The sequence below is a fragment of the Saccopteryx leptura genome, chromosome 6, assembly GCF_036850995.1.
Source record: "Saccopteryx leptura isolate mSacLep1 chromosome 6, mSacLep1_pri_phased_curated, whole genome shotgun sequence".
Lineage (NCBI taxonomy): Eukaryota > Metazoa > Chordata > Mammalia > Chiroptera > Emballonuridae > Saccopteryx > Saccopteryx leptura.
Window position 1 is genome coordinate 129,144,357 of NC_089508.1, and position 15,478 is coordinate 129,159,834.

Below are 15,478 nucleotides of genomic sequence, written 5' to 3' on the forward strand. Positions count from 1 at the left end.
CAAAAAAGGTTGGAGACCATTGTTGTAAGGGACTAAAAGCTACAAAATGAATATTAATATTTTAGGAAGCTTGAAGAACATTTTATTAATTTGGGCTAGGCATGCAGAGATTTTGTAAATGATCTTTGTACTTGTGTAATTAGCATAAAAACCAAGATGGCTGATGGCATTGTGTTGTAAATGCAAAGGGGAAGGAGAGTTGGATTCTCTGATCTTCCACCACACCTGTAGGGAAATAGGATGAATAGCTAGCCAGGTGCAGGCAGAGAAAGATTAAATTAAACGTTTTCTTATATTAATGGGCCATTTACAGGCATTTGTCCCCATGGAAACTACCCCTCTCCTCCTGAAAGCATGTAGTTAATGTTTGTATCTCTGGACAAAGGAATAGCAAATGAACACTAGAAAATACAGGAATGTGTTTTAATATGTAAAGTGACATTTTTACCATTGTGTTACCTTGTAAGTTTTAATGTGTAGTAACGTCTTTTTATGAATCCTATAGACAGATGTTGTAAACTTGCTAATGAATTGTGTCCCATCCCCCACTTCATCCTTTCCCAAACCTGTGTAGGTAGAAAGGAAGGTTCTAAGCTTATGCCGTGATGTCAGGCTTTTTCCCCGCCCATGTATCATTAAGAATATATAACCAGTCCCTAGAATATTATAGACACATACAATTTGGGACTGCCCCATGTAAACTATGTGCGGCTGGCATATTTAATACATTTCTTCCTTTAATAAAACTCTTCAAAAACTCATTTGGACTTAGTGTCTCTATGAAAACCCGCAAAATTGTGGATTGGGTACTTCATAACAGTTTCAAGCCAGTGACCTTTGGGCTCAAGCCAGCAACCATAGGGTCATGTCTATGATCCCACACTCAAGCCAGCAACCCTGCGCCTAAGCTGGTGAGCCTGTGCTCAAGCCAGCAACCTTGGGGTTTTGAACCTGGGTCCTCAGTGTTCCAGGTCGATGCTCTAACCACTGGGCAACTGCCTGTTCAGGCAGACCAGGAGCTCTTTGAGGGCAGGGTCCATGTCTTATTTATTAGTCTCTCTTCAGAACCAACATAATACATAGTATGCAGTAGGAGGCGCTCAGGAAATGTTTGCTGGAAGAATGGTCTGCTTTTCTAGCCATAAAGTTCTTACCAAAGAATGCCAAACAGGTTTAGTTACTTTGGATACTTGGTTGCTGTGAGAAACATTCACCATCTGAATTACACTGGTTGCTTTCACGCTCTCTGACTTGTGTGTGTTAATGGGGAGGCCAAAACAGAACCTTCTTTGAGCTGGTTTCAGTTTCCTCCTTCAACAAAAAAACTTAGGCCAACATTGAAAATGAGAAGCAGAACTGGCAGAGTGGAGTTCTACCTTTTATTTCCCCACTCTCACTGCAGAGAGAACCTGAAGGGCAAAAGCAGAGGCAGAGAATAAGGTTTGAGGGACTGGACTCCCAGCCCACTAAGAGGGCAGGAGGGGAGGAATTTGCTGAAAAGGTTAATGGTCTGTGTCAGGCTGAGCCAGAGGCAAACTCTAGGTTTCAAAACCTGCCTCTTCCGGTGGGTCCCAAACCAACCCTACCTCACAATGGGGAGAATGCCTCTGGGCTGAGCAGTAAGGATACTCCCCTCCCTGTTTCCCAAGCTGCTTCTGACCATGTTTCTGCCTCTTCAAAACAGACACAAGCCTGACCAGGTGGTGGCGCAGTGAATAGAGCATCGAACTGGGATGCAGAAGGACCCAGGTTCGAGACCCCAAGGTTGCCAACTTGAGCGTGGGCTCATCTGGCTTGAGCCAAAAAAAGCTCACCAGCTTGGACCCAAGGTCACTGGCTCGAGCAAGGGGTAACTCGGTCTGCTGAAGGCCCGCAGTCAAGGCACATATGAGAAAGCAATCAATGAACAACTAAGGTGTCGCAATGAAAAACTGATGATTGATGCTTCTCATATCTTTCCGTTCCTGTCTGTCTGTCCCTATCTATCCCTCTCTCTGACTCTCTCTCTGTCCCTGTAAAAAAAATAATAAATAAAAATTAAAAAAAAGAAAAAACAAACACAAAATTCCAGTTTCCAAAACAAATTCCATGACGTGAAATGGATGTGAGAAACAGAGGCACACCTGTCCCTTCCCTCGTATTTTCTGCCATTCTTTTTTTTTTTTGGTAGCAGAGACAGAGTCAGAGAGAGAGACAGATAGAGACAGACAGACAGGAAGGGAAAGAGATGAGAAACATCAATTCTTTGTTGTGGCTCCTTAGTTGTTCATTGATTGCTTTCTCATATATGCCTTGACCATGGGGGCTACAGCAGACCGAGCTACAGCAGACTGAGTGACCCCTTGCTGGAGTCAGTGACCTTGGGCTCCAGCTGGTGAGCTTTGCTCAAACCAGATGAGCCCGCACTCAAGCTGGAGACCTTGAGGTCTCGAACCTGGGTCCTCCACATCCCAGTCTGACACTCTATCCACTGCGCCACCGCCTGGTCAGGCTTTTCTGCCATTCTTAATTCACCTTCCCTGCTGCTGGCCTCCCAGCTCTCCCAGGTACCCACCACTGTTGTAAAGTACCCAACCTACAATTTCACGGGTTTTTGTAGAAGTACCAAGTCAAAATAAGTTTTTGAAAAGTTTTATTAAAGGAGGAAATTTATCAAATATACTGGCCACATATGGCTGACACAGGGCAACAGACTCAAATAATGCAGCCCCAAAAATAGTTCAGGGGCTGTTTATATACTCTTAATTATACATGGGAGGGGAGAAAACCTGACATCATGGCATAAATTTATACCTTTTGTTTAGAGATACATACATTAATTATAGGCTTTACCTGACCAGATGGTGGCGCAGTGGATAGAGCGTTGGACTGGGACGCGGAGGACCCAGGTTCAAGACCCTGAGGTCACCAGCTTGAGTGCGGACTCATCTGGTTTGAGCAAAAGCTCACCAGCTTGGAAAGCGTCGCGGTTCCGGCGGCATCCGGTGAGCTCTCGCTGGCCCTTGAAAATCCGGGGGGAGAGGGTGTAAGTCTCGCGCCGGGCCGTATCCATATCCACAGCAGGTCTCCAAGGTGAACAGCCTCTGGCATGTTGGAACAATGTAGGGAAGGGAAGTCGGCAAGCCAGATCCGTAACTTCGGGATAAGGATTGGCCGGGCGGTGGGTCCTCCCCGCCCCCGCGCGTGGCCTTGGCGGCCCAGAGCGCCGGTCCCCCCCCCCCCCCCCCGCAGGGACCGCCCCCGGGCCGCGGTTCCGCGCGGCGCCTCGCCTCGGCGGGCGCCTAGCAGCCGACTTAGAACTGGAGCGGACCAGGGGAATCCAACTGTTTAATTAAAACAAAGCATCGCGAAGGCCCGTGGCGGGTGTTGACACGATGTGATTTCTGCCCAGTGCTCTGAATGTCAAAGTGAAGAAATTGAATGAAGCGCGGGTAAACGGCGGGAGTAACTATGACTCTCTTAAGGTAGCCAAATGCCTCGTCATCTAATTAGTGACGCGCATGAATGGATGAACGAGATTCCCACTGTCCCTACCTACTATCCAGCGAAACCACAGCCAAGGGAACGGGCTTGGCGGAATCAGCGGGGAAAGAAGACCCTGTTGAGCTTGACTATAGTCTGGCACGGTGAAGAGACATGAGAGGTGTAGAATAAGTGGGAGGCCCCTGGCGCCTCTCCCTCCCCGGGAGGGGGCGGGGCGGGGTCCGCCGGCCAAAAAAAAAGAAAAAAAGCTCACCAGCTTGGACCCAAGGTCGCTGGCTCGAGCAAGGGGTTACTCGGTCTGCAGAAGGTCCACGGTCAAGGCACATATGAGAAAGCAATCAATGAACAACTAAGGTGTCGCAACGAAAAACTAATGATTGATGCTTCTCATCTCTCTTCGTTCCTGTCTGTCTGTCCCTATCCATCCCTCTCTCTATCTGTCTCTGTCAAAAAAAAAAAAAAAACAGGCCCTGGCCGGTTGGCTCAGCGGTAGAGCGTCCGCCTGGCATGCGGGGGACCCGGGTTCGATTCCCGGCCAGGGCACATAGGAGAAGCGCCCATTTGCTTCTCCACTCCCCCTCCTTCCTCTCTGTCTCTCTCTTCCCCTCCCGCAGCCAAGGCTCCATTGGAGCAAAGATGGCCCGGGCACTGGGGATGGCTCCTTGGCCGCTGCCCCAGGCGCTAGAGTGGCTCTGGTCACGGCAGAGCGACGCCCCCTGGTGGGCAGAGCATCGCCCCTGGTGGGCGTGGCAGAGCGACGCCCCCTGGTGGGCAGAGCATCGCCCCTGGTGGGCGTGCTGGGTGGATCCCGGTCGGGCGCATGCGGAAGTCTGTCTGACTGTCTCTCCCCGTTTCCAGCTTCAGAAAAATACAAAAAAAAAAAAAAATACAAACAAACAAAAAAAAACCCCTTTAACCTTTAGTGACAATAAAGTTGGCTTTTGTTTTACCCTAATTTCCCTTTTCCCCCGTCTGATTAAAAAGAGTCCTTCCTGACCAGGCGGTGGCGCAGTGGATAGAGCGTCAGACTGGGATGCAGAGGACCCAGGTTCGAGACCCCGAGGTCGCCAACTTGAGCATGGGTTCATCTGGTTTGAGCAAAGCTCACCAGCTTGGACCCAAGGTCTCTGGCTCAAGCAAGGGATTACTCGGTCTGCTGAAGGCCTGTGGTCAAGGCACATATGAGAAAGCAATCAATGAACAACTAAGGTGTTGCAATGCACAACGAAAAACTAATGATTGATGCTTCTCATTTCTCTGTCCCTTTCTGTCTGTCCCTGTCTATCCCTCTCTCTTTCTCTCTCTGTCTCTGTAAAAAAAAAAAAAAAAAAGAGTCCTTAGTTTTAGTTTCTTTATATATTTGCCATACATAGACCAACCAGCTTTCTGTTTGTGGTTGATGTCTTCTATTTTGGCAGTAGTGGGAGTTGTCAGGATCACAGTGTGTGGACTGCTCTGCATGGGAGTCAGTCCTTGGGTGATGTACTGGATCTGGTGGAAGTGCCTTTGGACAGTCTTTTGAACAGTTTGCTGAATAACCTGTAAATCCTGCAAATAATTAGGAAGGAGTGGTTACGTTTCTTTTATTATTTGATTCATGTAATTTACATGCCCTGGCCCTTTGGGTACCTGTGAGTCCAACGTAACTTTAAATCAGCTTCTAATTAATATTGATTTCTTTTTCTTCTAGCTTTGAGACTGTGGACATGAATGCAGGTCCAATACTAGAATGGGCAAGCTAAACCTGGAAAGAACCATATATATAGTGATTTTCTAACAATTGTCAATTAATTTACTAAAGTGTATTTCTAAATGTTTACCTGAGAAAATTCCTTTCTTCCCTGTTTTTAAATCTTTTCTTATTGGTTTCAAATAAACCTTTGGCAATAAGGGTCCCCAAACCCCACTGATTCTGGGTGGCATTTATTCATTTGAATTACTATGTTCCAATTTTGAGGCAGACTGGAAGAATATACAATTAATAATAAAATTCAAATAGCTAATGTTAACAATGCTATAACAAGCATTTTAATACAATAAAGTGACTAAAGCCTACTAGATTATTAACCAAAATTAAATTTTAACTAATATAACAGGATTTAAAATAAAATTCTTATAGTCACAAATGTCCTTACCATGTTAACATAATTTCACTAAATCTATGTTGACACTATTGCAGCTTTTTATTCACAAATCTAATCTGATTTATATTTCAGTTTGAGAAATGTCCTAAAGAGCAGGAGTTATTCACATTCAGAAAAAGTCTACAAGGTACTGGAGCCATGGTCATATTTCTACACTTTGCAGCTAGAGTTTAAAGCCCTCATTATTATTGCTTTTCATTAGAATAAGGATTAGGTCCCAGCCTACAATAGGCATGGGGCACTGAAACAAGAGGAATAAAGGAGACACTATACATTAAATAAAGCAACAAAATCAGGCTGTCATTACCCCCAGTAAAGATCTTCGAGGGCTAAATAAAACTTAAATATTCAGGCAAGGCATAGTAAATGGCCTTTATATTTATAAGTAATGAGATTAGTTTTACCTGCTTCTTGGAATAAATTCCCTTAGGCTCATGTTGGGCAGATAAAATATATTATGCTCAATGCTCACTTTGTTAAAGATGGCGCTGCCTACATGGAAGCCCGATGATATTAATGTATGTTGGGGATGGGCTGTGGGCACACAGAATCCCTGTAGCCTGGGGCTTGGTTTTAGGACTAAGCATTCCCCACCCTTTCTGATGTGGAGTGGTACAATCCCATCATGCCTCACATAAGTGACTTTGTGTTAGAGACTTCCTTATTTTGAATATTGGATTAAAGGTCTTTATTTCTGCACTATAAAGCGGGGCAGACTGGGAGCTTGCTCTCTCGGTTCCTGAGATTAGCATTAGACAGGAGAGCAGAGAAAGGCCATGTGGAGGAGGCCAGGAGAAGCAGCCAAGATGGTGAAGTGCTGAGTGAGAAGCCAGTTTGTGCAGAGTTTGTGCAGGGAGAAGGAAGGAGATAGGGAACAGAGGTGAATAAGGCTGGTGAGCTAGAAACCTTTGATTCTAGGAAACTTGGATAAGCCAATAGCTTTGTGAGCACTGAATGAGTGGGTTTTGGAGCCCAGTATGTGTTTTTACTTGCCCGTCGGGTGCAAGCTAGGATTAAAGATGATGGCCCACCAGTTCTTGGTTCCATTTTTTAAAAATTATTTTTATTTATTTTATTTTATTTCTTTACAGAGACAGAGAGTCAGAGTGAGGGATAGATAGGGACAGACAGACAGGAACGGAGAGATGAGAAGCATCAATCATTAGTTTTTCGTTGCGCATTGCGACACCTTAGTTGTTCATTGATTGCTTTCTCATATGTACCTTGACCATAGGCCTTCAGCAGACCAAGTAACCCCTTCCTTGAGCCAGAGACCTTGGGTCCAAGCTGGTGAATTTTTGCTCAAACCAGATGAGCCCATGCTCAAGCTGGCGACCTCAGGGTCTTGAACCTGGGTCTTCCGCATCTCAGTCTGACGCTCTATCCACTGCGCCACCACCTGGTCAGGCCTTAGTTCCATTTTTTCATTAACGTCTGTCCAAATCTAATGCAAACCTGCATGGGCCAGGCGGCTGTGATGGTGGCCATGTATACTGGCTTTACAGCTCGTAAATGTCCTTCAGTGGCAGGTCCCAACAGGCTGGGCAAGGTCAGGTCACAGGTAGCTGGAGCAGGGCTAGAAGAGACTGAACCCTCCCTCTATGGAGCAAAGGGGCAGCTTACTTTCTGGTGTTCCTTTTTCTACAGCAAAGACATGTTCTCTGGTGGGGCCAGGAAGCCTGGCAGGCCTCAGCTCAATGACTTTTTTTTCCATTCTTGATGCAGGGCTCTGATGAAATCCTATCAAGTCCCTTTGGGGCATTGGAGCCTTCTAACAGTATATGCCAAAAGCTGGTATTTTTCTGATCTCTTTTGGGCCTTATTTGCCTTTTCTGTTTCTAACTTGGTCATTATAGACCTTAATGTTACATCCCAGGAGACAGGCCACAGCAGACACAAAGTGAATTTTATAAGTTTTATTGCAAACCTGCATAGGGACTGCAGGCAACCCATGCAAGGGAGCACTGCAGCCCCGCAAACCTGCGCAGGGACTGCAGGTAACCCACTCAGGGAAACACTACAGCCCCGCAAACCTGTGCAGGGACTGCAGGGAACCCACACAGGAGAACACTGCAGCCCCGAGCTTCTAAAATGGCTCCTTTTTATAGGGTGGCTATCTAGGTTGAGCAAGCATTATACAGAAGCTGATATTGGCTAGGGAGGTTGTGCGCAGTTACGGGGGGGGGGGGGTATTGCTCAGTGGAGAATTTCAAACATAAACTTCTGATAAGGGTCTCTGACTCATCTGAACTCTTTGTTCTCGGCCTCACAGGGGCCCTATCAGCACTCCCTGTTCCTTCAATAGTTACACTCTTGGCACCCCCAACATATCAGCACTCCCTGAATCTAACATTCCCCCATCTCTTTTGGGCATAAATCAAACCCTTGATTCTTCATTAGTGGGGAGAATGGTACAAGGCTGGGGCTCATGAGAATTTTTTTACTTTAGCTGTAGCTATAAGCTAATTGGGTCAGAGATCCTCCCTAGTATGTGTTGGCACACTAATAGTGTGCCCTTAGTACTACAAGCTTTACGGACTAATTTCTTTCTGCCTTGCATTTTTCTTCTCTGTACTAACTTCTTACAACTTGCACAAACCTTCTGCAACTTACATAAACCTTCAGTGACAATTAAGTTGTGTAAGGCCAGTGGCCAGGGCCAGAGCCACTATCACAGCAGCCGCCCATGCAGGTTCGCATTGGATTCGGACAGTCGGTAAAGAAACAATGGAGCCAAAAACTGATAGGCCATTTTCTTTCATTCTAGCTTGCACCCGGCGGGCAAGTAAAAACACACACTGGGCTCCAAAACCCACTCACATTCAGTGCTCACAAAGCTACTGACTTATCCGAGTTTCCTAGAATCAAAGGTTTCTAGCTCACCAGCCTTATTCTCCTCAGTTCCCCATCTCCTTCCTTCTCCAGCTCCAAACTGCACAAACTGGCCTCTCACTCAATACTCCGCCATTTTGGCTGCTTCTCCTGGCCACATGGCCTCTTTCTGCTCTCTGCTCTGCTCCCTCTGCTCTCTCATGCTTATCATCCCAGGAACCAAGAGCCAACTCCTGTTCTGCCCCCATTTTATAGTGTAGCTTCACAACCTTTAATCCAATATACAAAATAGGGAAGTCTCTAATACAAAGTCACTTCTCTGAGGCATGATTGGATTGCACCACCCCACATCAAAAAGGGTAGGAAAGGCTTAATCCCAAAACCAAGCCCCAGGCTACAACGATCCTGCCTGCCCACAGAGACACACATTAATATCACCTGGGCAACGGCCTCCAGGTGGGCAGCGGCGCCATCTTTAACAAAGTGAGCATAATACATTTTATCTGCCCAACAAGTTGACTTTCTTTTTATCCTAGTTTCCCTTTTCCTAAAGCCTGATTAAAAGAATCCTTAGTTGTTGTTTTTTCTCTAGGCATTAGCCATGCGTGGACCAGTTAACTTCTGGTTTGTGGCTGAAGCAGGGCATGCTGTCCTTCTCAGAGTCAGCTTACAAGGGTTGGCAGGGTCAGTCTTCGCTGTCCACAAAGGTGTCTCTGCTGGGACTGCAAGCTTCAGCCAGCTGTGGTGGACCCAGGCGTGTATGCCTTCTACCTTGGCAGTAGTGGGAGTGGTCAGGATCATGGTGTGTGGACTCGTCTACGTGGGAGTCAGTCCTTGGGTGGTGTACTGCTAGAAGTGCCTCTTGGATAGTCTTTGAACAGTTTGCTGAGTAACCTATAAAACCTGTAAGTACTTAGGGAAAGGGTGTGTTGGGCGGATAAAATGTATTATGCTCACTTTGTTAAAGATGCCGTCGCCCAGGTGATATTAATGTGTGTTGGGGGCAGACAGGATCATTGTAGCCTGGGGCTTGGTTTTGGGATTAAGCCTCTCCCACCTGTCTTGATGTGGGGTGGTACAATCCAATCATGCCTCAGAGAAGTGACTGTATTAGGGACTTCCCTATTTTGTATATTGGATTAAAGGGTGTGAAGCTACAGTATAAAGTGGGGGCAAAACGGGAGTTTGGCTCTTGGTTCCTGAGATTATCTTCAGAAGAGAGAGTAGAGCCAGCAGCGGAAGGAGGCCACATGGAGGAGGCTAGGAAAAGCAGCCAAGATGGCGGAGTGCTGAGTGAGATGCCAGTTTTGTCGAGTTTAGTTTGTAGAGAGTTTGTATCTGGGATAAGGAAGGAGATGGGGAACTGAGGAGAATAAGTCTGGTGAGCTAGAAACCTTTGATTCTAGGAAACTCAGATAAGTCAGTGGCTTTGTGAGCACTGAATGTGAGTGGGTTTGGAGCCCAGTGTGTACTTTTTACTTGCCCGCCGGGTGCAAGCTAGAATGAAAGAAAATGGCCTATCAGTTTTTGGCTCCATTGTTTCTTTACCGACTGTCCGAATCCAATGCGAACCTGCATGGGCTGGGCTGCTCTGATGGTGGCCCTGGCCTTGGCTTCTGGCCTTACAGGGTGTTACATTTCTACACTTTGCAGTTAGAGTTTAAGTCCTAGTGACCACTGCTTCTAGCTGGAATTAGCAGCAGGTCCCAGCCTATAATAGGCATGGGGCATTGAGATAAGAGAAATAAAGGAGATACTAAACATTAAATAAAGCAATAAAATCAGACTGTCAATACCCACAGTAGAGATCTTTGAGGGATAAATAAAACTTAAATATTCAAGCAAGGCATAGTAGATGGCCCTTATGTTTACAAGAAATGAGATTAGCTTATCTGCTATTTGGAAGAAATACCTTAGGCTCCTGATGTCCTTGGGCCTTCAGTGGCAATTCCCAGCATGCTGGGCAAGGTCAGGTCACAGGTAGCTGAAGCAGGGCTAGAAGAGACTGAACCCTCCCTCTATGGAGCAAGGGGGAAGCTTACCTTCTCATGTCCCTCTTTCCACAGCACAGATGTGTCAACCAGTGGGACTGGGAAGCCTGGCAGGCTTCAATTCAATGACCTTTCTTTCCACTCTGGAGCAGGGCCTTGATGAAGCCCCTTAGGGCGCTGGAGCCAAAAGTTGGTATTTTCTGACCTCTTTTGGGCCTTATTTGCCTTTTCTGTTACTTCCTTGGTCATTATAGACCTTAAAAGCCATGCTCAGAAGATCTCACTGAGGGGCTTGACTAAGAGCAAAATTGGGAATCCTGTATTTAAAGAAATCTATTAGACCGAGGAAAGAAAAGACTTGATCTGTGGTGGTAATTCAGGTGGAGGTTCAGGATTGTCTCTAGAGTTCTCCTTTCCACCTATTATGTTAAGAATTCTTCTATTAAGCCAATCAATAGTAATATTTGTTACTCTGGGTTTTGTGACCTAATATTGAACAATTAACAATTACTGAATTATATATCCCCTAATATTTAAACTAAAATTTTAACATCACAGGCTATGAAATAGCAAATGAAAAGGAGAATTAACAAAAGACTGTTGAAATAACATATACATTTCTAACATAGAAAATGTTTTTTGCAACAACAGATCCTTGGTACAAAAAGAAAGTCTTTGTATTTGACAGACAATTCTATTATGGCTAAAGCAGTGGGTTTAGAAGGGGCCGTATTCCCTAAATCTTCTCCTTGGGTTTGGCTCCACATGGGAGGCGGGGATTCCCTGGAGGCAAAGCAGAGGAGGGCAGGGGGCTGTAGCAAGGTGATGATAACCTCTAGCTTACTGCACTGTTATCTTTTGCCTGACTAAGCAGTGGCGCAGCCTTTGAGCTGGTGCCAAGGAGGAGGGGCAAGTGCCTGAAACTGTGAGGGGAGCCTGCTGCTTCTCCTGCAGCCAGCTGCAGCCTGGCTGCCTTTCCTTTCTCTACCTCTACTGCTATACTGGGCTGCATACTGACCGTGCCACCTGCCTGCAGGTGGGTGCTGGTGATAGTACACTAAACTCTCTATGTTTTCTATGGGTCTAGCAATCCTTGGTTTGGCCAGTCTGCTCTTAAGTTGGCCATTCTAGTTCACAAAGAGTCCGCAATGTGGCGGAATCAACAGGAGTCCCATAGTCTCGTGCCCTGCGAGAGAAATCAGAAAAGTTATCAAGCAAGCACTGAAGAGGCGTTAGGGCAGCAGATTGCCCCTGACCCATGGCCCTTGACTCTCGAAGGAATCCTGTGAGGAAGCAATGGGCAAAGCAGACAAACAAACCAAATATGCACACAAAACACACAAAACTTCTAAACCAAAACCAAAGGGAGAAGGCAGCGTCCTGCGTTCCCCGACTGACCAGGTAGGGAGAAATCAGGTGGCGTCCCGCCTGCTCCACTACACCCTTTTCTAACCAGAGCTCTGTTTCCAAATATTCAAAGAGGAAGCTTCCTTACCAAACAGTCTCGAGACTCCAAATGTTTCAAATCAGCCAAATTCAGTTTCTAAACGGCAACTGCCGGAGGCTGGCCAGCTACCAATGTCTGCTGCAGCCCACTCCGTGAGGAGGGGTCTTACACAGCCTATCTCGCTGGGGACCTCCATATGTTACATCCCAGGAGACAGACTACAGCAGACCCAAAGTAAATTTTATAAGTTTTATTGCAAACCTGCACAGGGACTGCAGGCAACCCATGCAAGTGAGCACTCCAACCCCGCAAACCCACGCAGGGACTGCAGGCAACCCACACCAAGGAGCACTGCAGCCCCGCAAACCTGCACAGGGACTGCAGGTAACCCACACAGGGGAACACTGCAGCCCCGCAAACCTGCGCAGGGACTGCAGGCAACCCACGCAGGGGAGCACTGCAGCCCCCCCAAACCTACGCAGGGACTGCAGGTAACCCACACAGGGGAACACTGCAGCCCCGCAAACCTGCGCAGGGACTGCAGGTAACCCACTCAGGGGAACACTGCAGCCCCCCAAACCTGCGCAGGGACTGCAGGTAACCCACTCAGGGGAACACTGCAGCCCCCCAAACCTGCGCAGGGACTGCAGGTAACCCACACAAGGGAGTACTGCAGCCCCGCAAACCTGCGCAGGGACTGCAGGCAACCCACACAGGGGAACACTGCAGCCCCCCAAACCTGCGCAGGGACTGCAGGTAACCCACTCAGGGGAACACTGCAGCCCCGAGCTTCTAAAATGGCTCCTTTTTATAGGGTGGCTATCTAGGTTGAGCAAGCATTATACAGAAGCTGATATTGGCTAGGGAGGTTGTGCGCAGTTACGGGGGGGGGGGGTATTGCTCAGTGGAGAATTTCAAACATAAACTTCTGATAAGGGTCTCTGACTCATCTGAACTCTTTGTTCTCGGCCTCACAGGGGCCCTAGCACTCCCTGTTCCTTCAATAGTTACACTCTCGGCACCCCCAGCATATCAGCACTCCCTGAATCTAACTCTTAAAAGCCACGCTCAAAAGATCTTGCTGAGGGGCTTGAGAGCCCTTTTCTGTTTATATAAACTCTTGGAAAAGGACAAAACAGGGTTAGTATCTAGATTAAATCAAGAAAAACAGGTTTTTGGTGCCTCCTTTAGAATTCCAGAGTCTCTTTGCTGCTGAATAACTCAGTACATTAGTATTCAAAATAAATTTCAACAAAAGCATGATAAAATAGATTAGCAAGAGTTTCAGGATATGACTTCTTTCCTTATATTACCTGGCATAAAACAATATTGTTGTAAAATGATAATAAACTAAACATTACATAAAAAGACATTATTAAACATTCCTAATATTTAAACTAAGATTCCAATATTACAGGGCTGTAAAACAGCAAATAAAAGAATTAACAAAAGGCCTTTGAAATAACATATACATTTTAACATGGAAAATACTTTCTACACAATAAGAGATTCTTGGTATAAACTACCCAGTTGGCAAAGAGATATTAACTTTTTTTGACCTATAGTAATTTACACTATTAAGTCAATCATGAGGGCGGAATGGATGCCTGAGGGGGAAGCAGACTTCAAGAACTGGAAGCAGAGTCTGCTGCTTTTACTTTTTTTATTTTTCTGCAGTTTATCCTGTAGCCAGGCTCCTTAGCAAGGGCTTTTCCCAAGCAGGACTTGAATCAATCTGCCACCTATAAACTAATTGCCTTCAATTGAGCAGCTAAATACAATTTTCACAAAATTACTTTCCCAATAATGAGTTGCTTTAGCTTTAGCCTATATGAGGTTTCCAATTTCCCCACAATTTTTTTTTTTTTTTTTTGTATTTTTCTGAAGCTGGAAATGGGGAGAGACAGACAGACTCCCGCATGCGCCCTACTGGGATCCACCCAGCACGCCCACCAGGGGCGAAGCTCTGCCCACCAGGGGGCAATGCTCTGCCCCTCCGGGGGGTCGCTCTGCCACGACCAGAGCCACTCTATCGCCTGGGGCAGAGGCCAAGGAGCCATCCCCAGCGCCCCGGCCATCTTTGCTCCAATGGAGCCTCGGCTGCGGGAGGGGAAGAGAGAGACAGAGAGGAAGGAGAGGGGGAGGGGTGGAGAAGCAGATGGGCGCCTCTCCTGTGTGCCCTGGCCGGGAATTGAACCCTGGACTTCCGCACGCCAGGCCGACACTCTACCACTGAGCAAACCGGCCAGGGCTTCCCCACAATTTTTTTTTTTTTCATTTTAGAAAGGAGAGAGAGAGGGAGAGAGAAAGAAGGGGGGAGGAGCTGGAAGCATCAACTCCCATATGTGCCTTGACCAGGCAAGCCCAGGGTTTCGAACCGGCGACCTCAGCATTTCCAGGTCGACGCTTTATCCACTGCGCCACCACAGGTTAGGCCCCCCACAATTTTTTGAAAATTCTGTTTTTACAATTTTTATTATTATGGTTAAAACAGTGGGTCTCTCCTGTGAATCTCATGCCTCCCACATCAGATAACAGCCATGCCACATGAAGGAACTGAGGGAGGAGCGGGGAAACTTGGAGGGGACCCTACACCCGCTTTGGTCCCGCAGGAGAGAGTTAGAATCCTTCTCCCAGTGCTAGTCTTGTTCACTTTACACTTATTTTTTCCTCTATAATTTTCTATACATCAGTGGAGGGCAATAAACTATTAATTCCAACACATAGAGGGCCCACGCCACCCCTATATCCTAGGGAGGGTAAAGGGAGAAGCAGCTGGAGGGCCTGTCTCTGATAATCCCATTCCCTATAATCCTGTTACTCCTGATCCCATCACTCATTCTGGACTGTTCTGATAATTCCATTCCCTATAATCCTATTACTCCATCACTTCTTCTGGAATTGCAATTCATTTCAAAGAACTGATAACTACCAAGGTCCACACCCATGGTTTGTTAATTTCTAAATCCTTTTACCTAATCTTGTTTTTTTTTCCTTTTCTAAGATTTTTTTAAAGCAAGGTTCTAATCTTTTTTTTTTTTTTTTACGGAAACAGAGTGAGAGTCAGAGAGAGGGATAGATAGGGACAGACCGACAGGAACGGAGAGAGATAAGAAGCATCAATCATCAGTTGTTGTTTTTTAATTTCTTTAATTTTTTATTTATTCATTTTAGAGAGGAGAGGGAGAGACAGAGAGAGAGAGAGAGAGAGAGAGGAAGAGGAGAGACAGAGAGAGAGAGGGGGGAGGAGCTGGAAGCATCAACTCCCATATGTGCCTTGACCAGGCAAGCCCAGGGTTTCGAACCGGCGATCTCAGTATTTCCAGGTCGACGCTTTATCCACTGTGCCACCACAGGTCAGGCAAGGTTCTAATCTTTAATGCTGTTCCTACCCTGTATTTTCTAAATAGGTAAAACTGAGACTAGTTTCTATTTTATTCTTTCTTTAGTTACTTCACCCTTAGTTGTTTCTGCCAATTTACTCTAGCGTCTTTTCCCCGCTGTACCACCCACAGCACTGCTTTCCACTCTTTTCTCACGCAAACTGCTTACTTGTCAGCCCTTCACCCCAGAGGCTGGGA

The 15,478-nt window shown here is 46.4% G+C and overlaps 1 long non-coding RNA gene across 1 annotated transcript in view; it reads right to left on the bottom strand.

Moving 5' to 3' along the window:
- Positions 1–7,490: 7,490 nt before the first annotated feature.
- LOC136376674 (uncharacterized) overlaps positions 7,491–15,478 on the bottom strand; it is a 285,392-nt gene continuing 277,404 nt past the window's right edge. The window contains exons 2-3 of the long non-coding RNA XR_010746221.1: positions 12,461–12,541; positions 7,491–7,591 (exon numbers count right to left, since the gene is read on the bottom strand). This is a non-coding gene — a long non-coding RNA (uncharacterized lncRNA). The remainder of the gene's footprint in view (positions 7,592–12,460; positions 12,542–15,478) is intronic.